Here is a 22512-nt window from a genome sequence, read left to right as displayed (position 1 = left end):
TTTTTTTTTCTCCTCTATTAAAATACCTTCAGTTTCTATGAAACTTTGGGAAACAATTTGTGGTTAAAATGGAAAGACAAAATATGCTTTATAGCATCCTTTAGATATAAAAAGTAATAAAGATAGGGGCAACTGCAGTTCATGTCCATTCATGTTGACAGAAAAACTTTGTTAACTTGTTTATCTCTTCCTTTACAAGGCTCATTTGATTCGAAGTTGCCTCCTTTGGAAAAAAAAGCAGAGGAAATTAGAGAAAATAAAATTTGTTTCAAACAAGATGCCACTGAGGTATCCAAAATGAGATGTTCATAGCTGTTCAGCACTATGGTCTAACTGTCCTGCCAGTGAAATCAGGGCCAGCTTCAAATGGCATAATGTGAGGTATGTAAGAAACTGTTTTTCTTGGGTGTTTGTAACACCCAACTAGCCAACCAACCAACCAAAACCCCCAAAAAAGCCCCAAATCAACCCCCCAAAAACCTAATCCACAGAAAATACAGGATACATAATACAATGATTTCACTTATTTTCACTTATCTGAACTCCAGTCACTTAAAAGAATACCTAGAAAGCCTTTGACTCAAGACTACGTAGGTGCCATTATACATAGCACAGAGCTAGCAGTGTTTTGCTTCATTCACAGCTTGTCTCCATATCCTCTGAAAACAGTAGAATGACTTTAAAAGATTAGAGCAAACCAAACAGTCTTGATCAATACTCTTCTCTGGCAGCAATGCCAACCCTCATGAAACAACCTGTGTCTGTCCTGTTAAACATTTACCATTCTCTAGAATCATGTTCTCTAATCCAAATTGTTCCATTTTAATAGTCCCTGGGCTGTGCTAAGTCCTGAATGCTGATTGGGAATTGATGGTGACACTGCTAGTAGAAGTAAGTCAAACTATGTGGAGGGTTGATCTACCAGTACCAATGTTTCAGTGCTGAGGTACGTTTCCTGTGCTCTCCCTAGCATAGTTATAGTCTTGTCTCCTGCGTGTGAAGGAGCTTGGACCTTCTTTGGGGGTGGGCTAGCAGATGTACCCCAAATCAGAGACTATTCTGATGAAGAAACTTTGTGCCATAAACAATTTTAGGTAGCACAAGTACATGTTTATGAGTTGGACATGACTGCAGTTGAAGGGGGAAACATTAAGGCAGAGAATTTATTACAGGATTGATGGCAGATCTCATTTACTGAGTCTGTATGAATATCAGTAGAGACACTGAACAATATAATTTGAATTTGAATCCTGCTTGTAACTGAGCTTCAGCTGTTCCTGAATATATGACAGATGGGCATGGTGAGTGGTTCATTCACCACCATTGTGTCCCTCAAAGTTACGCAGAAGAATAAAAACATCTTGGTTCACTCTTCTGATATTAATTTTGTTTATTTTAGGAATTAAGAGAATGAATCAGTGCTATTTATTACTTCTCTGATTGAGTCTGGAGAACAACAGACTCATTTGTATTTAAGTTGCCATCTATATTCCCTCTGACAGCACTGATGGATGATGATAATTTCCAAAACTTTATTCCAGTTAATATATAATAAGATCTTAAATTTTTAAACTCTTATCCTTCACTTTCCACTGCTCTAATACACTAAGTCCCATGCTCATTTTTCATCTTGTTTCTTTCTCTGTGGAAAGGTGTGCATGGAGAACTGTCCTCAATGATGCTGATAACTCTATGTGCAAAAATCTATCTCAAAAGCAGGTTGAGCATTGACAAATCAAACACACCTCTAATGAAGACAAAGGTTTTGGATGATGTCCCATTCACTATGTCAAGCCAAGCCTTGATTCCCAAACGATGTGAGATTCAAAGACAGTTACTCAAAACCTCCAATGGGTAGACCAAATCACAGTCCCTGAGCAGAAGATGCTAGCATCCCTGAACCCCTTCTCATTTGACATGACAACTGCTTATCATCATGTCAAATGGCATGGAATTTCTCTTCAGTTAGTTCAGGGCATTATCTGACTAACTCCTGTATTCAAAGATGGAGCATATAAAATTAAACATTCTGGAATAATGGTGAAATAAATCCTCCCTTTAAAATAAATCTCTTGATCACTTGGATCTCTCTATTTTTAGAATGGATTACAGACAGGATCTGAAGAATTAAAATGGCTCTGCATCAGCATTGGTAGATTACTGTGAAAGCTGTGTGAATCCTAAAATAGCAATTCAGTCTACAAAGAAAACTTAAGAAAACAGCAGCAACAAATAAAACATCAGTGCCCCAAAATGCAGCTGTGTCTGCCAAATGCAAATTTTGCTCAAGTAGTTTCAACTAAGATGGTCCTGCTTGGTGCGACACCATCTGCTGAATTTCGTTTTCTCATCTACCAGTAAACAGTAAATGGCAACTTTACATAATTTAAAATAAAACCATCAAATGGGAAAACAACTTCTCAGTTAGAGTCATGGAAAGGATCAGGTGGGTTTTTACTCACCCTATGGACCATTGCACAGCTGATTTCTCACATGAGAAGACAGTTACTTAACCTTTGATAAAGTCACTGTTCTCACAGACTTTAACACTGGAGGAAAATACTTGTTTTAATCACCTTCAGCAGCTGCATATCCAAAGTACTAATTTTTGTGTATTTTTGGGGAGGGTCTTGTTTGCAAGGGGAGAGGGAAGAAAAATGGGAAGTTAGGTGCAGTTCCAAGATGTGACAGCATATGTTATATGCCACATTGGACAGAGCCTGGGGTGACATGGTCTGGTGTGAGCTGTCCTTGCCCATGGCAGGGGGTTGGAACTGGATGATCTTAAGGTCTTTTCCAACTCAAACCATTCTACGATTCTATGTTTCATGATATTTGGGAATATTTTTTACCCTTCTTGTGCTTTGTATGCCCAGTTATGTTAGAGAACAAAAAGTCTGCTTCCTTCTCCTGCTACTCTGGCCAGGTTTTTTTTCTCCCAACTACTTAGGAATTTCAAATGATGGTAATCTTAATGATTTAGATTTTCAAAACAGTTGAAAGGTGATTCATGAAAGAAAGCAGAATGATAGTTGCATCTTAGAGGTTTCATAGTGTTTAGAAGAAGAAATAGGGAACGGACTAATGAATAAAGTCTGAAAGTGATTCCTCTTTCCAAAGAAATGTGAACCACATTAACGTTTGTTCATGATGCTTAGAAAATTGGATGTGGAGGCCAGGAAACACGCAGGCTTCAGGTAGACAAGTTGTAAACCGCTTTAGTTATTTGTCATGAGCTAAAATATTGCCACTTCAAGAAGAGTGCGGCACTAAGAGGACACTTCCATTGATGATTTGTTTAACTTGACCAAAGTTCAGGTCATGCATAACTTATTATTTTTTAATGAAGGGAGCAATTGAATTCGATGGAACTTTCCCTAAGCACAACTCTCCATCTGTGCTTGCTCCTACATGCAAAAAGCTCAGAGTGCACAGTGAGTTTAACCCACAAAGCTTCAGTTGCATATGCTGCTGCCTGAGCACAGAAGTTACAAAACAAGTTTGCTGAGAGGAGGAGTTCCAGATTGCTGCTGCTTAAAGACATTGACACAGAACTAAAAGCTTTACCCGGGGTTCCTTGTAACGTGAAGCAAAATCAGCCTCCTCAAATCAGATGATGTCTCTTCCAGGCCTCCTTGAGAACCAGCTGCATCTTGCAGAAGAATATTTATCTTGATTAACACAAGTGGACCCTGAAGAAGTGTCATGTGCCTGTGCCATCAATCTGGAGAGAGCAGCAGCAGCTTAATGCTCCAGCATGCAGTGATGAGGCAGGATAAACAGGAGGCTACCCCACACACTGCACAATTGCAGCTCTCCTGAATCCTTGATTTTTAAGTCCTTACAGCCCCTTCAGGATTCAAGTGCCGATTATGAAGATAATGGAAATTCAAGTGTTAAAGCCAGACATTCAGGTTAACATCATGCAGGAGCTGGTATTTTCCCCCAGAAATCAAGTAATGGAGATGGTGTACCAAGCTCAAGTCCTGTTTCTGGGGGTCTCACCAGCAGACAGTCATTTTCATGCTTACATAGCTACTGGTATTGAGCTGCTAGTGGACTTACACAAGGGAGATATCTGTTGGCATCAGGGAGTTAAAGGGAAGTTTATTTTTAAAACCAGGATTTTAAAAAGCTATCTTGTTTTAATGAACAGCCCCAAACACCCAGAGCTCCTGTCTTAACTTTGGAAGTCAGAGCTGTCTCAAAGTATCCTAACCACAGAGGTTTCAATTCCCCTCCCAAGAGAACAAGCGTAGTTTGGATGTCCAGTTTCAAGACACATTCTCAGCAGTGATTTCACCTCTAAGACAAATTGGCTTATAGAAAGTGAGGAGGCTGTTCTTCTATTATTGTTAGACAAATATCATATGCATATACATGCATAGACATATATATACACATATACAGCCTTATTCTGCTACACAATCAGTCTGTGCTAGGAGATTTCAGTACTATTCATTTTTATCCAATGTGAAGTAGGGTATCATGTCATTGTTACACTGAAATTTCAGCATTAATTTTCATACAGCCCTGAGTTGACTCTTCTATTTGAGTCACCAGCCACCAGACTTGATTTCTAGGCCGTACCTTGCTACAGCTACCAGATTTGTGTTACCAGGCAACGAAATAGGAACCACAGGTCAACTATTGATAACCTTCTGTAGGAGCTTTGGTGCTCTGAACCCAGCCCAAAGCATAAATCAGCCTTTGGGATAGAAAATAGCCTTTGAGAGCAGTTCTCAGAGAAAAGAGGTCTGAAAGAGGATAAGCTTGAAAAGGAACCTTGAACTAGAGATTAGCTGGTGTTATTAGGGAATTACTGGAGCCAAAGGGGCTATGACTTTTTTCATGTAAAACTACACTAGAAAGTGAATTTTTGAAGTTGCTGCTTGACTAAACCTAGAAATTCACTTTTTTCCCACAATTTTAAGTTCCTTTGGAAGTCTGTATCATTGTAAATTATGCATAAATGTCAAAGAAAAACAAAAGATATTAAATATATAGTTGTCTGCCTCTATGATACCCCACCTATCTAGTAAATGTAGCTTGTAGAGACAATAAAAGTGAATGAGACATTGTTAGAATATGTAAATGGATTAAAAAATAGTGTCTATTGTAAGAATGAATGACAGAGGGAAAAACAAACCATAGGGTTAAGAAGTAGTAATCAATACCCTTAAGTATTTTGCTTAGTCACCTGAAAGCACGAAGTGAATGCAAAAATAACTTTCCTGTGAAGAAATGCCTGATAGCTGCCTTGCTGAATACCCTAATGGAGATAGACTGCTAAAAGAATTAAGAGAGGGATCAGCCTGGCATGGATCAAAGAAGGCTTTGGAGAAGCTACCAGAAATCCTGATATTTTTCTGACACCTCTTGACTTTTTATAAAGAATCTTTCCTATCACATGTCCCTCTTCTTCATCTGCTCTTGAAACTCTGACCCAAGCTGCTGCTTAGTGCTCTTCTGTCTCCTGCTTTTAAACAGCATATTCAAAATGACCTGCTGAATCTTGCAGTGATGGGCAGAGCACAGTTTGTCAGTCTTGGTGGTGTGGTTTGCAGGGGTTGTCTGATGTCTGATCATCTCTAATATCCCTTCTCAGAGCATTGCCTCTTATGGCTACTTTCTCCCTTTTGCACAACAAATTATCACACTAGCTTTCCAGTTTGTTTTTCTTCTCTGCACCAAACAGGCACATACATTTCTTGTAGTTTAATTTAAAGGTACTAGGACTATTACTCCATCTCACAGTTTCAAGGCTCAGCATCTTTCTTACTAACTTTTGCCTAACAAACACCTAATATCCAGATAGACAGACTTGCAGACTGTCCTCTGATTTGAAAAGTCATCCTTCTGTTCCTTGAAAGAGCTAATGATAAAGAAACAAAAAGCACTGACTCTAAAAAGAGACTTTAAAATGACAGCAGTTTCTACTTGCAAAAGTTTTTTATGAAAGGATCATACCTACTAGCAAGCTGTGAGAAAGCAAGAGCCATAACTCACTGGGAAAAGGCCAGCTTTACTTAATCCCACCTCAGGGGAGATTTTGCTCGGTTTATATCAATAGCATCCATCAGTTCAGTGGTCTCAGAGGACAGAAGACAGAAAGTTTAAAGACTGATTGGATCTCTGGAGCCTCAGTTTAGTTGTCTAAATAAAGGTGTCTGGTTCTGCCTATGACACTTTAGGGTATCTCTGACATCTGTGTTGTCTCAGTAATATGACAAAGGATCTACAGGTTACCAGCACCCTTCTGGAACAACAGCTGGAGATGAAGCAAAAAGACCCTGTGGCATTCAGAATGGCATTATGACTACATTTATGGAACCATCTTAAGTCTTCTTTGTCTCCTTTGTGAGGGTTGAGCTGGAAACGCTTATTACATACTGACGGAATGTGAAAGGAGCTTCTTAGCTGTTGGCTAGAAACAGGTTTGTGCTGCGTATATTAGCAGAACTTGCTGGTCCCAATTTGGTAATGAAATCTGTGAGCCAGGGTCCATGCAGGACAGGAAAGCAGAAGAGGAAGTTCATCAGAGGGCCACCAAGTTGGCTGGGGACTGAACCAGTTGCCCTATTAGCTGAGGCTGACAGGAATGGACTTTCAGCCTGGAAAATGTCAGTTCCAGAGGAGACTTAGTTGCAGCCTTTGACTACAAGGAGATGATCAAGAAAATGAATCCATGGATAAAGCTCTGAATAACATGCTCTGAATTCCGTGTTGAATTTCTTTATTTTGAGCAGGAGGTTGAACTAGAGGAGTTTGGTTTCCTTTCCAACCTAAATGATTTTGTGATTCTTATGAAGACTGAACATTCCTGTATATGAGAACATCTGTGGAAGTTTCTGATTAAGCAATGGAAACTTGTCTCTTATGAATCCACTATTATGACTCTTATTAATCTATTATTATATATTAGGTATATATATTAATCCATTATGTGCATTATGTTCAAACCTGGAGCAGAGCTTCTAGTTTTATTCTCTCCAAGAACTCCAGCTACTATCAACTGAGTAAGAACTGTGGATTCCTTTCAAAATTTTACTACTGGTCCTAATCAAAATCATAATGTGGGTGAAGTGTAATACATCAAGTTATTTCTGCAGTGTCTTAAATTCAAATGAAACTTGTTACCTGGGAAATAGCTAAGTGCACAGTATGAGATTTTTATTTTGTAATGACTATATTGTTATGAAACTCAAAGAGAGGAGATGAAAATTTAGTATGTTGTAAACACTGCCATGTTTTTGTGGGAGAATCTGTATCTCCACACCTTTGACTGTACCCGTTAGGTTTTTCTCTGTAAGATCTGGGAAAGAAATCTTTGTTGGTCTATTCCTGAAATTGTTAGATACTTTTCCAATAATAACAAAAATCAGCCATATTAATGAAATAGTTATTCCCTTAGGCACACCAAAGGTCCCAGACTCATTAAACCCTCTCTGACTGAAAAACGGATGAAACTCTGTTAAAAAAAAGAAAAAGCGAAAAAGGCAAAAAAGTGTTTGCTTGCATAACTCAAAGGGGTTAGTTCTGTTTTGCTGAATAACTACAATCTTAATGGAAATTGCTTAATTGGAAATTAGGTTTAGGATGTTATTTTGTTCCTAGTAAAAACATGTTAATATGCACACTCTTCTGACTTAAGTCCTGCCGTCTTTATTTCTCTTCTCCCTCTCTTTCCCCTTTCCCATCTGTCATTATCCACAGTACCACTTTAAAACAGTGCAACTTACTTTTCAAGTGCTGAGGGATGACAGCTTTTAACTGGATATTATCCTATTTAGAGAAGTATGCCACTGTTTTGCAGGTTGGAATATGCACTGCAATTGGTTTCATGGATCTACTTATATCCAGCATCTGGAGAGTTTAACTGAAGTGCAAATGAGAGTCTAACAGAAGCATATTAATGAAATACTAACCGCAGGCTTTGGCTCTGCTACAGGTTGAACTAAACAACACACGTGGAATATAGGTCAAAAAAGCAAAATATTAAATTAATTCAAAGTGCAAAAAATAGTGTATTTGATTTTAGTTGGGTATTGCATATGCAGCTCATTAAATTGGACTCTGAAGAGTTCTGTTTCCAAGCAGGTGATGGATCAGCACTACTTGTTACTCTAAGGACACATACATAGAGAGAAAGCTACAGGCTGCTCTTTATGTGTGTCTTGGGTTTAGCAGTAGCAGTCATTTTTCTCTTTCTTGGTAGCTGGTACAGTGTTTTGACTTTCAGCCTGGGAATAGAGCTGATAACACCGATGTTTTGGTCTGGCCAAGGACTTCGTGAGCCTCATTCTCTGCCAGGGAGGAGGGAAGCTGGGAGGAAGCAGAGACAGGACACCTGACCCAAACTGACCAAAGAGGTATTCCATACCACAGCAGGTCATGCCCAGGATGTAACTGGGAGAGTTACCTGGAAGGGCTAGGGGACTGCGGGGTTGGAGGAGTTATCAGTTGGTGTTTGGTTGGGCTGGGGGGGCGAGTTATCGGTCGGCAGGTGGTGAGGTGTTGTATTCTCTTCCCTTGTTATTTCCTTTATCATTATTATTATTGGTGGTAGCAGTAGTGATTTGTGTTATTCCTTAGTTACTAAACTGTTCTTCTCTCAATCCGTGGGAGTCGCATTCTTTTGATTTTCCTTCCCATCCCTCCAGGAGCAGGGAGAGGGCAAAAATGGGGGAGTGAGAGAGCGACTGTGTGATTTATGGCTGATTTTGTTTAAACTACGACAGTGTGAGACATTTTGGATTTCCCTAACTGATGCAGCAGTGACAAGCACCCTAATAATTTATGCACTGACTGAAAACTGTGCTAGAGGGCTTCAAATGAGCAGTGCTGATATGCAGGTCCCCAGTTAGATGTGGTGTTTACCTTTTCAACTCATGCTCCCCTGTTGGATAAGCTGAATTCCTTGAAGGTTTAATGTTGTTCATTAAACACTGCAGGAAACCCACAAACAAGCAATGTCTTAGTACCCCGCTCAGTGCCATTTTACTGGGGTTATAGGTAAAGGAACAACGTAACTCAGTAAACAGCGAAGTATTTTGTGGTTGAAGTTGCAAATGCAGAAAATCATGGAGTCATGTAACAGCTTTGGTTGGAAGCGAAGATCATTTTAAAAACCAAAGATCATTGGTGGTTGAAGATCATTTATTCCAACTTCCTGCCATGGGAAGGTACATCTTTCACAAGATCAGGTTGCCGAACGGCCCATCCAGCTTGATCTTGAATATTTCCGGTGCTGAGGAACTCATGACTTCCCTGGGCAACCTTTAGATCCTTCTAAAGAAGTAGGATCTTTAGATCCTTCTTTTAAGGAGGATACAAATAGGTGCTTTTCCCTTGTGGACTTCATAAAAGGAAGAGTAATGTTTAAGTGAGGGGTTCCCACGTATGTCCAAATGCCTGCTAAAGATCATTTTTTCACAGGGAAAACCCAGTAGGAATTCCTAGGAGTCATACTCCATAGAGATAGAGAAAAGCAGGGTCACCCATAGGGAAGGGAGAAGGAAAATTCTTTAGTCTGTGTTCTGATGGATGATACAAAGTGAAGTGCTAAAAGGGTGCAGTGAGAGATTCAGAGCACAGAAAAAAAAAATGTTGAGGGTGTCTAAAAAGATCTAAGAAAGGTGCTGATCTTGGAATTACATTACAGCATCCTTTTTCCCATCAGTGCACTTCTCTGATTCTAATAATAATTAATGTCACCTCCAGGTCACAAAACTCTATGACCCTTTTCCCAGTTTCAAGCCTCAGGGGGAAAATAGTGTTATTCTTCTATTCACTGTGGAAAACTACAGACAGATAGGAATAGAAAATGCTGAAATACAGATTTTTTTTGTACAATTCTGCTATATCACCACTAATGAGGGTACTATCTAATCTAGAATTAATATACTTTTATGTTGTGAGATCAAATAGAATAAAAAAAGGCTCTGTTGAATTGTAAAGAGCATTTTGTGATTGTTAATAATTCTGGTTGTTCTTAGATGATAGGAATAGACTGAGGCCATCTTATCTTCTACCCGTCTATTTACCCTTCTTTCTTTTTTCTGTATCATTCACAACTGTGGCATCTAAACACCACTAACAGCTATCAATCCACTACTGCTATTTTGATTTTTTTAAACTCTGTCAGAAATGCGGTAATATAACAAGAAAAGACTGATGGGTCACATTAATACTTCAGCAGTTTTGTATTAACATGAGCCAGACACTTCTTTCTACTGCTGGTGAGTATTGCAGTGCTCATACAGGACCGGGGCAGACTTTGATGTGCTACATACTGTACATACAAGTGGGGAAATATAATCTGTATGAAAAGTCTCTGTAAAACTGAAAGGATCTTTTTGTTTCTTCTTTACAGGTGGCTATATGAAACGTAGACACATTTAAAAGCTTCTGTACTGGCATCATGCTTGAGGGGTATGGTAGAGATAAGAATTCATCTTGGATCTCATTGTTCCAGTCAGTACTTCAGTAATGCTTCATGTCTTTCATCACTGGCTGTTATGATGTCTTGCTTCATCCTAGATTTTTCCAGTATGACTTTTATCATGAGATGGGCAATGCGAAAACATATACTCCAACACAGGTACTAGCAAATTATCATGTGTATCAGCCCCTAACAGAAAAAATGCAGAGATTTACCACTGAGTTGACCTCAAAATAATCAATAAATTTAGATGAAGGGATTGTTTTATCCTCATGGAACATACGCAGTGTCAAGAAAAAGAATTCTAAAGTTAGTCCGTTGGTTTTATTGACCCTCATTTGTAGGTTCACAGTAAAATGCAGCTGGCAAGAAACCTCACTAAAATATCCAGTCCATCTCCTGCTTGAAGCATCATCTGCTATTGCAGAACTTTATTCACTGTGATATTGAAAATCTCCAAGGGTGGGCAACAGAACAACATGTCTGGGCAACCTTTTCTGTTATTTGATGGTCCTTCTGATGAAAAGTGTTTTCCTTATATCCAATCTAAATGTTTTTTTCTTTTCTCATGTATGCTTCTGAGAACAGGATCCTTTAACAGATGCCAAGTGTAAGGTGGCATGGAAACAGCTTTGCTACTGAACAGCTTAAGGAGTGTTGTTCATTAGATGTCATGAAGATACTGGTGCAATCTGGAACACAAAGCACATATTTTGTGGCATCTAGAGTCTAGTCTAGGAAATGAGAAGCAAGAGTTGTCAATGTTTAAACCATGGGCGACATGGTCTAGTGTGAGGCATATCTGCCCATGGCAGGGGGGGTGTAAGTAGATGATCTTAAGGTCCTTTACAACCCTAACCATTCTATGTTTCTGTGATTCTAGGTGAGTAGAAAGTAGAAAAAGGCACAATACAGAAGGCACATTTAATCAAGGTTTATTAAAAATTATTTCTCTCTGCAAATAAGTACCAAACAGTGCAAAAAAGAAATACTATTAGAGAGAGATTTCCTTCCCTTCAAGCAAATTCTGATAGGACTAACCCTGACATTCTTGTGAGACACTTAATACAACCCAAATGAGTCAGCTACTGCACCAGCGTCAATATCCACTAGTCTCCAAAGTTTAGAATGTTGTAGTTCTCTCCTTTTATGAATGAATAAATCGGGTCTAAGTGGGTGGAAGGGACTGGATGGTCTGGTTCATCACTGCACTGTTGGTGCTGTGCTTGAGGTTTTAAAAGCCAACTTGGAAACTCAGGAAGTTCGGACTGAAGAGACAGTTACTTCTCTGTTCTTTCACTTGACACAGAAATTTCCTTCCAAAGTGGTTATTCCCTCAAGGTTAATTTTCGCTTGCCAGAGAGACTTTAAGAATTACTTATTTACAGGATAATAATTTTTATAACTCATTGAAACATACTCTTATTTCTGTATAATTTGTGAGGCTGTGTTTGTGTGGCTGTGAGTGTGGTGAAATGATAAGTAAATTCATATGGAAAGGCTATAACATTGGGAAATAAGATTTCACGCTATGGCAAACAAGTGAAAGATTCTTCCTTTTCTAAATGATGTTTCTAAAGAGAAACTGCTACTCAAACTATCAGGAAAAATCTCTGTTCCTGTTTGTTTTCCATGTTGTCTTAGTTCAGTCATACTGGGACAAGTTTAGGGTTTTTTTAAGTTCTTTAGGTACCCAGGGCAGTTTTCAGATATCTCCATCTGCCATTATCATTCCTTATATATTCCTATGAGGACATTTCTATTAAAAGTTACATTGTCATCTAGTGAAGAAAAACAACCATTTTCTATTAAAAGCCCTTGACTGAATGAAAACCAAATAGTTCCTGTTGGCATTTTCTTCTAAGAAATAACCCTCATTTTTCAAAACATTGGCTTTCTGTTATTATTTTCCTGTTGGACATAACTTACGTTGTAATTTCTAGGAAGAAGCCTCTGTATTGAGGGTCCTATGTACAGTACTGGCCACATTCCTAGTATAATTACTCCAGTGCTTTCTGATGACTGGATTTTTCACATAGCATTTCAACTGTCTTTTGCACAACCATACAGTGCTTGATTTTCTGCTAATCAGTTATTTTGTGGGTATTTTTCTTTTTCATTTTTTTACATAGCTTAGTCTTCACCTTCATTACCAAGAAACATAAGATCTGTGTTGAGGCTCGTTTACTAAATATTGTGACAGAGCACTGGAACAGGTTGCCCATGGGGGTTGTGGAGTCTCCTACGTTGGAGATATTCAAGGCCCGCCTGGACAAGTTCCTGTGTGATGTACTCTAGGTTACCCTGCTCTTGCAGGGGGGTTGGGCTAGATAATCTTTTGAGGTCCCTTCCAACCCGTGGGATTCTGTGATTCTGTGTGGCATCAGCGATGATAATGATTACTTCTTTATTGGTTTATCATCTGGTGATATCTGTGGACAAACAAAGAGTAGTCAGAGAAGGCTCATTTAGAGCAATTTTGTGAGTGTCCAGGCATTTTCTAACACTCTCCTGTCACATCATGTAGCTGATAAAATACACTCTGTGCTGAATATTTCATTAGGAATCAGAGAAGAAGCAAGCTGGCTGGCACATGGCTGAACTCTGGAGAAGAAATGTCTTTGTACTGTATTACCTTAGGATTGTATGCATTTAAAGCCAGTTTTACATCACATAAGGAGCATACTGGAGAAGAGAAGGTTGCGTAGAAACCTCAGAGCAGCATTCCAGTATCTGAAGGGGCCTACAAGGGTATTGGACAGGGACTCTTCATCAGGGACTGTAGTGATAGGACAAGTAGTGATGGGTTCAAACTGAAACTTAGGTTAGCTATAAGGAAGAAGTTCTTTACTGTGAGGGTGGTGATACACTGGAGCAGGCTGCCCAAGGAAGTTGTGAGTGCTCCATCCGTGGCAGTGTTCAAGGCCAGGTTGGTTGAGGCTTTGAGCAACCTGGTCTAGTGGAAGGTGTCCACTAAGGCTTGGGGTTTGAAACTGAATGATCTTAAGGTCCTTTCGAACCCAAGCCATTAAATGATTCTATTTATTTGTCATGTAGACAGCTAAGGTAGGGTGATGAGTGGGAAAGAAAATTGTCCAAACAGTAACATGGCTTCTACAAAGGCAATGACAAGGCAGGGATGAACTAGAGCTTCAAAAAAAGGCCAAGACCTGACTGTATGCCCACTGTACAGAAAGCTGGCATCAGTTACCAGGGATGTAAAGATGCCATTATTCTCTTCTTGAAATGCTATATGCACCTAACTAAAGAGCTTAAACCAGAGACAAAATTATAACTGCTACCAAAATGCAGCATCTTTCTCAGGAGAAACACTAGCAGGAAACAGCAATGTTAAATAATGTTAAGATGAAACTGTGAAGGCTAAGACAATTGTTACCTGAATTTAAAGATGGCCTAGTTATTTCTGAACCATGAGCTAGACCATAGTAAATAAGGTTAATCAAGAATGGTTCAAATGAACAGCTCCACTTCAGAAAACTTTGATTTTCTGTAGTCAAAATACTTCAACATAATATCCATATGAAACTGCTTCTCAAGAGTATCTCCCACTTACTCGGTAAAATCTTTGTGAATATTGATTGTCACAGGTACTTGACACTTTTATTGCTATCAGTAAATCTCCCTCTCACATGTATGTAATACCCCAAGAAATGTGCGAAAAGATAAATTGACAAAATCATCTGTAGCCCAATAAATAAGTTGTAAAGTTATTAGTTCATAACCTTCTACTTACAGAACATATCCTACCAAATGTGTGCATCAAGAGCCATATAACAGTTCTCACATAGAAATAACTGCCTCAGTGTTACCAATACTAGTTAAAATCAATTTTAAAAGCCCTTTTTTCCTTCTTCCTAGTATTTAGGATTACTGGATGACTAGCCATATGGGTGATAATACAAGCTAGGTGTCCATATTTGTCATACTAAGTAAAGAGCACTGCTTTACATCCCTCTCTTTCCAAGGTGGATGTCTGACCTAGGGAACACACTGACTTCAACATTTGTCCACAAACTGGTATCTCCAAAACATTTTCTTTTTAATTCCCTTCTGTTTTTTAGTTATACATCAGTGTTCATAAAACAACATCTTTTCTTTTTTTTTTCTCCAAAACTTGCAAAAATACTTCCTCAAGCAACACCACTTACCTTCCTCTTAATTGAGAAATGGGAAATGACTGCAAAGGTATTTTCTCTTACACCTCCCCATGTGGATTCTGCTGTCTTCCTGGATCAACCACAATGCTGTTAGACCCATGGGGCCACAACCATATTGTGCCTTACAGCTTTCAAGTCTTGTCTCTTCTAATAGTGTTGCTTTCACTATTGCTTCTGGAAAAAGAAATGTAATCTGCTTTTATCTGTTACTGTAAACCCTATTATTTTTTGCAGACATAAAATCTCTGGGTTTAGGTAACCTGTGTATCTTCCCATGTATCTAATGTATCAGCTGAATTTCAACAGCACAGCAATTGTCATCTGTTATTTCCCCTTTTGTCTCTAGACCTGCTCTGGTTGGTTCTAGTGGTGTTTTCATTTTAGTTCTTGTTTGGCATCTGGGTATCAATTTAACATTTACAGCCAGTCAAACGTCTCTTCCTTCTACAGCTCACCACTTTTTATCTAATTCAGATGCAGTTAATTTTAATATCCTAGAATACATAAGCATTTTTTTCCCCATGAACTATCTTTTTTCACAGTTCTTCTCTTCAGTCTTGCTACATTGACAACGTCAGCTTCATTTTTTCCTATTATTCCAACATTTAAAGCTGTATTTTCTCTCTTGTTCTCACACTCTGCATGGTATAACCTTACTTGAGTCCCTATTTTACTCTGTTCTGTTCTGTTTTCAGGAAACACACATTAATTTTTCATTTTGCTTTTTTCATAGAGAAGAGGGGCTAGGACCTGTTCCTTGTTCTGTTGGCAAATGTCAGGCATGCCTTATGTCCACCCTACCAAATGATCTGGACCGAAGTTTCTTTCTGAAGATTGGGTAGTGGCATTCATGCCCTAGTTGGAATTCCTGGCCTGCGGTATTCCACTGCTGTGCCAAGTCATTGATGGGGAAACTGTTAGTTTCAGAGCTCAAATATACACCAAAGAGTTTGCCTTACTTATCTTACATATATAGATCAATCCTGAGTTAACTGCTCACATTACAGCATTACAAAGCACAGTTTCATTACTGACCTATTCCTCTGCTACTTTGCTGAGTAATGCCCACTGTAAACCCTACGTTTGTGCAATCTGAATTGCACATCTCATGGTCTCTGTTTCAGTTCACATAAGACCTGTGGCCAAATAACATTCACTGTTGACACAGTAAAAATGAAGTAGAAAAGTACAATAATAATAAAAAAAATTTAAAATAAGTATAAACAATTTTAAAAAGCATAAATATTTAAATATTTAAAATACTTAATCACACCTACTTCATGAAATACGGCTGTGGTCTGTCAAATCATACAACAAATCATACGCCCCACAGTAAGTTCACAACCCTCATTAGAGTCTAGGGCCCCATGAGATGGCATCTTTTCTTCCCAGCTGCGTTTCAGGACCAATGTCTTTTTCTGGCTGGACTGACTCAGCTGCAAAGATATGGGCATATGGGACACGAAAGAGGCCACACTGTCACAGTCTATTGGTGTGTGAGCTACAGGTAGGAAGTAAAGTATTGTGAAGATGAAGTCAGTGTATGTGCTGCTTAATGCATGAGATTTAACAGGTCTAAATTGTGTGACCTGACACTAAGCAGCTCATATATTCAACTGCACAACTAAGGAGATGGAAGGGTTTTGGTGCCATACAGAAATCATCCTGTTTCTGAACGATGGAGAAAAGTACAAGGTTACTGACAACCAGCAGCAATGGTTTCTTCTGACATCTGAGCATTCCTTAGAGGTCTGTTGTCTACGGAATGACCTGCTATCAAGGCCCAGATCTCACAAGCTGAGCAGACAAAGGATTAAAAATGCCACAAAATGTCATAGGGGTATAAGCCAGGCAGAGTGTGAAGGACTATAGCAGAAATATACAGTAATACACAATCAGACTATATTTACCTCGATGGTTGAAATAAAGTGGCAGGTCACGGAGTTACAACAAATCAGACATGTAGAGGAAGGTAATAACTTGGGAAAAATTTGCACATATTTTGCTCTTAAAATACTTTTGCATTAAAGGGAGAGAGATATTTAGGAAGTAAAATAGATTATCAAAGGCTATTCTCAGTAAGCCAAAATATAACACTGCAGTGCAAGCTCCTCAAAAGTGTGAAAAACGAGTGATGAATTTTTTTTTTGTGTATTTATTAAAGATTTGGGTGCTGTGACTAAATCCATGAAAATTGTCTTTATTTCTTTCCGATAATAACCAAGCTGATCTAAATTTCTTAGAGCCAGTATATGTCACTGCTCTATATTTAAGTCTTCTGATGATTTTTGCTTACACTGTGTTCCATTTAGAAACTAACGATTCTTTTTTCATGTTTTGTGTTTTGGCTTTTTTTTTTCTGAGGCACTCTTTCAAGTGTACTCACAACATGATCATGGGTCTCAGCTTCATAATTGCTGCTGCTTAGACACTAATTACATTGTGCTACATCCACCTGTAATATAAAATGATTTTTCCTGAGTGTGGTCACAATGTTCGTTGTAAGACACCTGAAAGGAGGGAAATGAGATGTTTTTGTTTTAAGAATACCAGTAGAAAATTACTGTTTAGTACTGGTTGCCTGAAGATCTCCACACAAGGTGATCAGTGTTGAGTATATGCAGTTGAGAATGTAGCATTCTGCTGTCTATGTTACAAGCTCTTTTAAACTAAATATGTGGTCAGTTGGATCACACACTGTTACAGTGCACGGATCTTGTGGATGAAAGGAATTTAGAAGTTGGGAATATCAGCAATAGCTTGGACAGCAACTAATTGGGAAGTGACAAGGGCACTCTGCACACTAGATCATAGCTCAGCTGCTGATGGCTGGGCATCTAGTGCTACATGAGATACCCTGAGATACCATGAGACATTCACTCTGGCTCAACAGCAGGACCTATGGGGAATATATAATCCCCTGGAGCAGCAGCTGGAGGTCAGGCAGCATCTGATGACATCTGCAATGGCCAAGATTTGTAAATGTCAGCAACTGAGCCTGTATTTCTGAACCTGTATTTCTATGGAAGATGCAGATCCTGGCTGCCATAGCACTTGCCCTCTTCTATGGATCATGCTCCAGGCTCATCCTCCCATTCACTTCCCTCTCTTTTTTTTCTTGTTGAACCCTTCTGTCAGTACATAAATTTCAAAAGAAGACATTATTTTCATTTACTTCTTCTGGATTCTGAGACTGTAAGACCTTTACAGAAAGTCTCCTAAGGAAGAAGGTTGAAATGTACAGCTGGCAGGGGAAATGCAATGACCAGCAATGAGGCTGCCATGGAAACATAGCCTAAGGCTAACAATAGTCAAATCCTGTCAGTAGATACTAAATGAAACTTCGGGAAAAAGCAAGCAATCTGCTATTACAAAAATAATTTATGTTGGTCAACATGGCAGCTAAGAATCTTTTACTTACTTCTTTACAGTGGTTGCTACTCTGTCAGTGCAAGCGTTAGCATATTGGGTTTTTTAACATAGTAAATGCCACTGATCTAAGTTTAGCCCAGAAGGTTGTTTAGGCTTAATGTCTTCTTGGAGTTACCAAAATCATGAACATGAGTGACTCTGAAGAAATAGAACTTCATGAAACAGAGCCACTGCTAGACGCCTGGTGAAAAAGCTGGGAGATGGTATGGCTCCCTCACCAAAAGCTATGAGTCACAAAATGATGCAGTGTATGACAGTGCAGAAATGGTATTATCAGATGGAGATTTGCATCCTCTACCTCTGCATGTTCGCTTTCCATCAACACTCTGCTTAGAGAGCAGTTTACCATATGGAAATGAGGGTAAACCTAATCACAGGAAGGTTATAATATTAGGAACAAGAATAAAATAATTGGTGTGCTGAGCATCCTAGCTATTTGTGTACTGACATGAGAAATGAAGATAAACACAAAGATTTGAAAGCTTTAATACCGAATCAGGAATACATTTAATTGCTGTAGCAGAGCTTTGAGGTAATTGCATATGACTGCACTTTCAATAGAAAATGACTGAGGATCATTCAGAAACTAAAGGAAAAGGGTAAGAGAGAACATTGTGCACCAAAACTGTCTGTCATTAGTAGCGTTAAGTAACTTCTAGGTTAAATTCCAGGAAAGGTGAATTGGAGTCAGAAGGACTGAAGGAGGCTTGACATTTCTTTAAGGGGCAAAAGCAAACAATTCCATCGCATAAAAAGGAGAGTATTTTGATGGATTGGCTTTGAGAGAGAAGATTTGGTAAGGGCTTTACCCATGCTTACTACAAGCATGATGACCAAGGGCAGGTGGAATAGGCAAATCTGGTTGGAAAAAAGGCTGCTTAGGCAATCAGGAAGTGTCCAACCAGGACTGCCATCTCCTGAGGCAATCTTGAGGCATCAATGCCCTGGTCTGCCCGCATGCAAGGTTGGATCTGCAGCTTCCTATGCACCTTGTTGCCTGCCATTTCAACCCTCGCCTGTCCATATAGACAAGAGAGAGTAAACATTTCCAGCCTGTGCAGTGGATTTTTTAGGTGAGGCACAGCATGTGCAGAACTGGCCCCACCCGAAGGAGAGTATTTTCATGAAACAGCAAGTTGGTTAAAGCTTGAACTCAGAAAAAAACCCACCCAAGCAATAGAATAATAAAGATGAACGTAAATATAAAATTAAAGAAAATAACATGAAAATGTAGGCAGAAATATAGAAGCACTGAAGAGTGGTATGGAGTGCAGTGTGTAAGAGACATCAAGAAATCATTCTTTGAGTTATAAGAGAAACATCGTGGAAAATCTTGATCTGATACTCAAGTTAATGTGGTTCTTAAGATTCTCTGTAAAAGGTCAATGATGAGCAGATGTCTGGAAATACTAACACTAGTGATAAAAGGAGAATATTTCTGAGATTTCTTTTTTGAACAAGGAAAGCAAAAATTAAAAGTAATTACAAAGACCTGATAAATTCCTAGTTAAAATGTCATGGTTTTAGTAATTATCTCTACCTTAAGAACTGAAGAACTAAACCAGTAGCAAGACCAAATTATAACATTATATGAAACCACTGTACTTTTCTTCCAAAACAGTTATTTTTTTTGCATAGAGATAATAAATAGCAAAAAAAAAAAAAAAAACCTTAATTTTAGAAAAGTTTTGGTTCATGCTGTCAAGTTTCTAACAAGGAATAGAAACAAGAAAACATGGAATCACTGCCATATGAATTCACTTAAAACAGCTACCATTACAAAAGAGAAAATATACACTTGTGGGGTTCTGCCTCAGTCTACCTTGTATCTGATGGATACATTCATCAGCTGCGTAAACAACTGGAAAAAAAGAGTTCATCTTTTCAGTTTGCTGATTATATGAACCTGAGAGAGAAATCAGATACATGAGCTGAGGTGAACAGAACTGAAAGTCATCTTGCAAAACTGGTAGAACAGTCTTGCCTAAAGAAAAACAAGGGGGTGGGAGGAAATGAGAATCAGTCAGTAGGAACAAATGTGAGATGCTACAATTGGAAAAAAATAAACTGCATAACTATAAGATGGAATACGGCTGTAGCAAATCTACAGAAAGGGCATCTGGGAGTTAGAGAACAACTCAATAGCAGCCCAAAAGGTTGTAGGGTGAAAATAAAAAACTTTATTATGATTAGCAAAGACTCTAAAAGATGTACATTAATTCTATCTCTTTCGAGTCTAGTAATATGTAAGGAATGATAGAACTTCAGGTTTTGGACCTAACAATGTGCAGTCATTAAAGGTTTATCAAGATGAGAGTAACAAGAATAAACAGGAGCCCAGAAACCAAAGCAGTTCAAGAAAGACAGAACAGCTTCTTCAGATACTGAAATGAAAATTGACTGATTCCCCACTGATTGCAGTGGGAGCTTAGACCCTTGCTCATTAGAAGACATGCCTGCACTATGGACACCTAAATACGCGGTGAAGTTTTGATCTGAATCACACCACAGCATTGTGGATTGATTATCTGGAAGCTGTGAGTCTCCATCACTGAATGTCCTTAACAAACAGGGATGGAAAACCCTCTGTCAGGAATGAAGTATGTGTGTAACTAATCATGCCTCAGGACAAGGAGGTGAAATAAATGGTCTTTTAAACCCATCTGGGAAAACCAAGACACAGAGCCTGAAGCCATTCATGCACTTCATACACCTAGATGAAATGTTCCTATACTTCAGCACAGACACTGAGCTTGGAATCTTGGAATAATCTTGGAATCTCTGAATGACTCCCTGCTGGAACCTCCTCTCCTCCATTGGCTAAATAGAGAAAGAAGTGGGAAATGAGCCAGGAGGTAGGTTCAGCAGGTTAAAGCCAGTGCCTGAAGTTAGCTGGATTAAGTGGCACCTAGTCTCCCCTGGATTTTTTTCCGGCAATATTGAGGCTTCCAGGGGTGCATGTATTAAAAGGGGGTGACTGCTTGCATTCTGATTTAGGGCTGTGCTTTATTACTTCATTGCCTGCTGTCTGACTGTCTGCTACAATGGCTCAGTCTTGCTCTTGGTAGCTAGGCAAATGCTCTTTTATTTTTAGTCTAAAGTCAATCAATCTGCTAACAAAGAGCTTTTGAAGCAGGACTCCCAGCTACTGCTTCTTTCCACTATGTTAATTGTAAATTCATTTAAAACTACTCTGCATCCAAGTTTTTATCCCTGCAGAATGGACTTACTATGCCACTAATTTCATGGGTGTTGTGAAGCAAAGAAGCGTGAAGTATATTATTCCTGGAAGGAACAGACCATAAAATAAATTTAGCTTGTGTGCTCTCTCTATTAGTGCCACTGACACCAGCTTCTTTCTAAAAGGCATTTCTATCACTTGAGCCAAATGTGATTTTAAAGTAACATAGACTAGATGATCTCTAAGGTCTCTTCCAACCCAAACTGTTCTAAGATAGTGTATCTCTATGAAGTAAAGCCGCACCAGAAGCAAGTGGTCCTAACAGTGGCCAAAGAAACTGGAAAGATATTTTTTCATCGAAATGTTATTCACAACAGTTAGTATCTAGTGTATGTGTCTTGTACCATTCCAGGATGCAAAGCATCATACTAAGTGAGGTGGAATCAGGCTCACTAGTAGGTACTACCAAAATAAAGGTATCTACAGACACCCTGGTGCATGGGAACAGCATGTGGTGCATTGACCTGATGTAAAGAAGATGAGTGCATTAAGAGTACAAGTAGTTGACAGGTTTATCTCTTCCTTTCCACACTGTTGGTATTTTATAGCTGCTACAAATGTAGAATAATAGGCAATCCAGATGCAGTCATGATGTGGCTTATAAAATTTGATTTGATTAGTAAAGGATTCATAATTTTCTTTAACCTTCATTATTTTCATTGTATTGTACTTTTTTTTACACCAACATCAGACTTCTTATCTCCCTTTTTTCCCTAGCCAAATCTGGGTTTGGGCATTGGTGAGTTTTAGCAATTATGGACTATAGACAAAGTGTATGCAGAAAGACTGAAACTTCCATTATTCTATTTCCACAAAATGAAAGGTCTGGAAAGTAGCTGAATTCGCAAGAAGGTCATTAGGGAATAAAATTCTCTAGCAAGGAAAGCAGTTAACTTGGTTTTGGGAGATGCAAAATCCTCCCAAAAAACTTATTTCCTAAATGTGCCTGAACCGAATATGATTCAGGATTTTAGAAAACAGAACTGAATATGATTTAGCATGACCAGCAGGTCAAAGGAGGTGATCCTGCCCCTCTACTCTGTTCTCATGAGAACCCACTTGGAGTACTGTGTGCAGTTCTGGTGGCCTCAACATAAAAAGAACATGAAGCTGCTGGAGCAAGTCCAGAGGAGGGCCACAAGGATAATTAGGAGGTGGAGCGCCTCCCTTATAAAGACAGGCTGAGAAAGTTGAGGCTGTTCAGCCTGGAGAAGAGA

This window comes from Neopsephotus bourkii, unplaced genomic scaffold, assembly GCF_033783945.1.
Source record: "Neopsephotus bourkii isolate Nb327-2 ecotype Australia unplaced genomic scaffold, CSIRO-AGI_Nbou_v1 NB_1637, whole genome shotgun sequence".
NCBI lineage: Eukaryota > Metazoa > Chordata > Aves > Psittaciformes > Psittacidae > Neopsephotus > Neopsephotus bourkii.
This window is presented reverse-complemented; position numbering follows the sequence as displayed.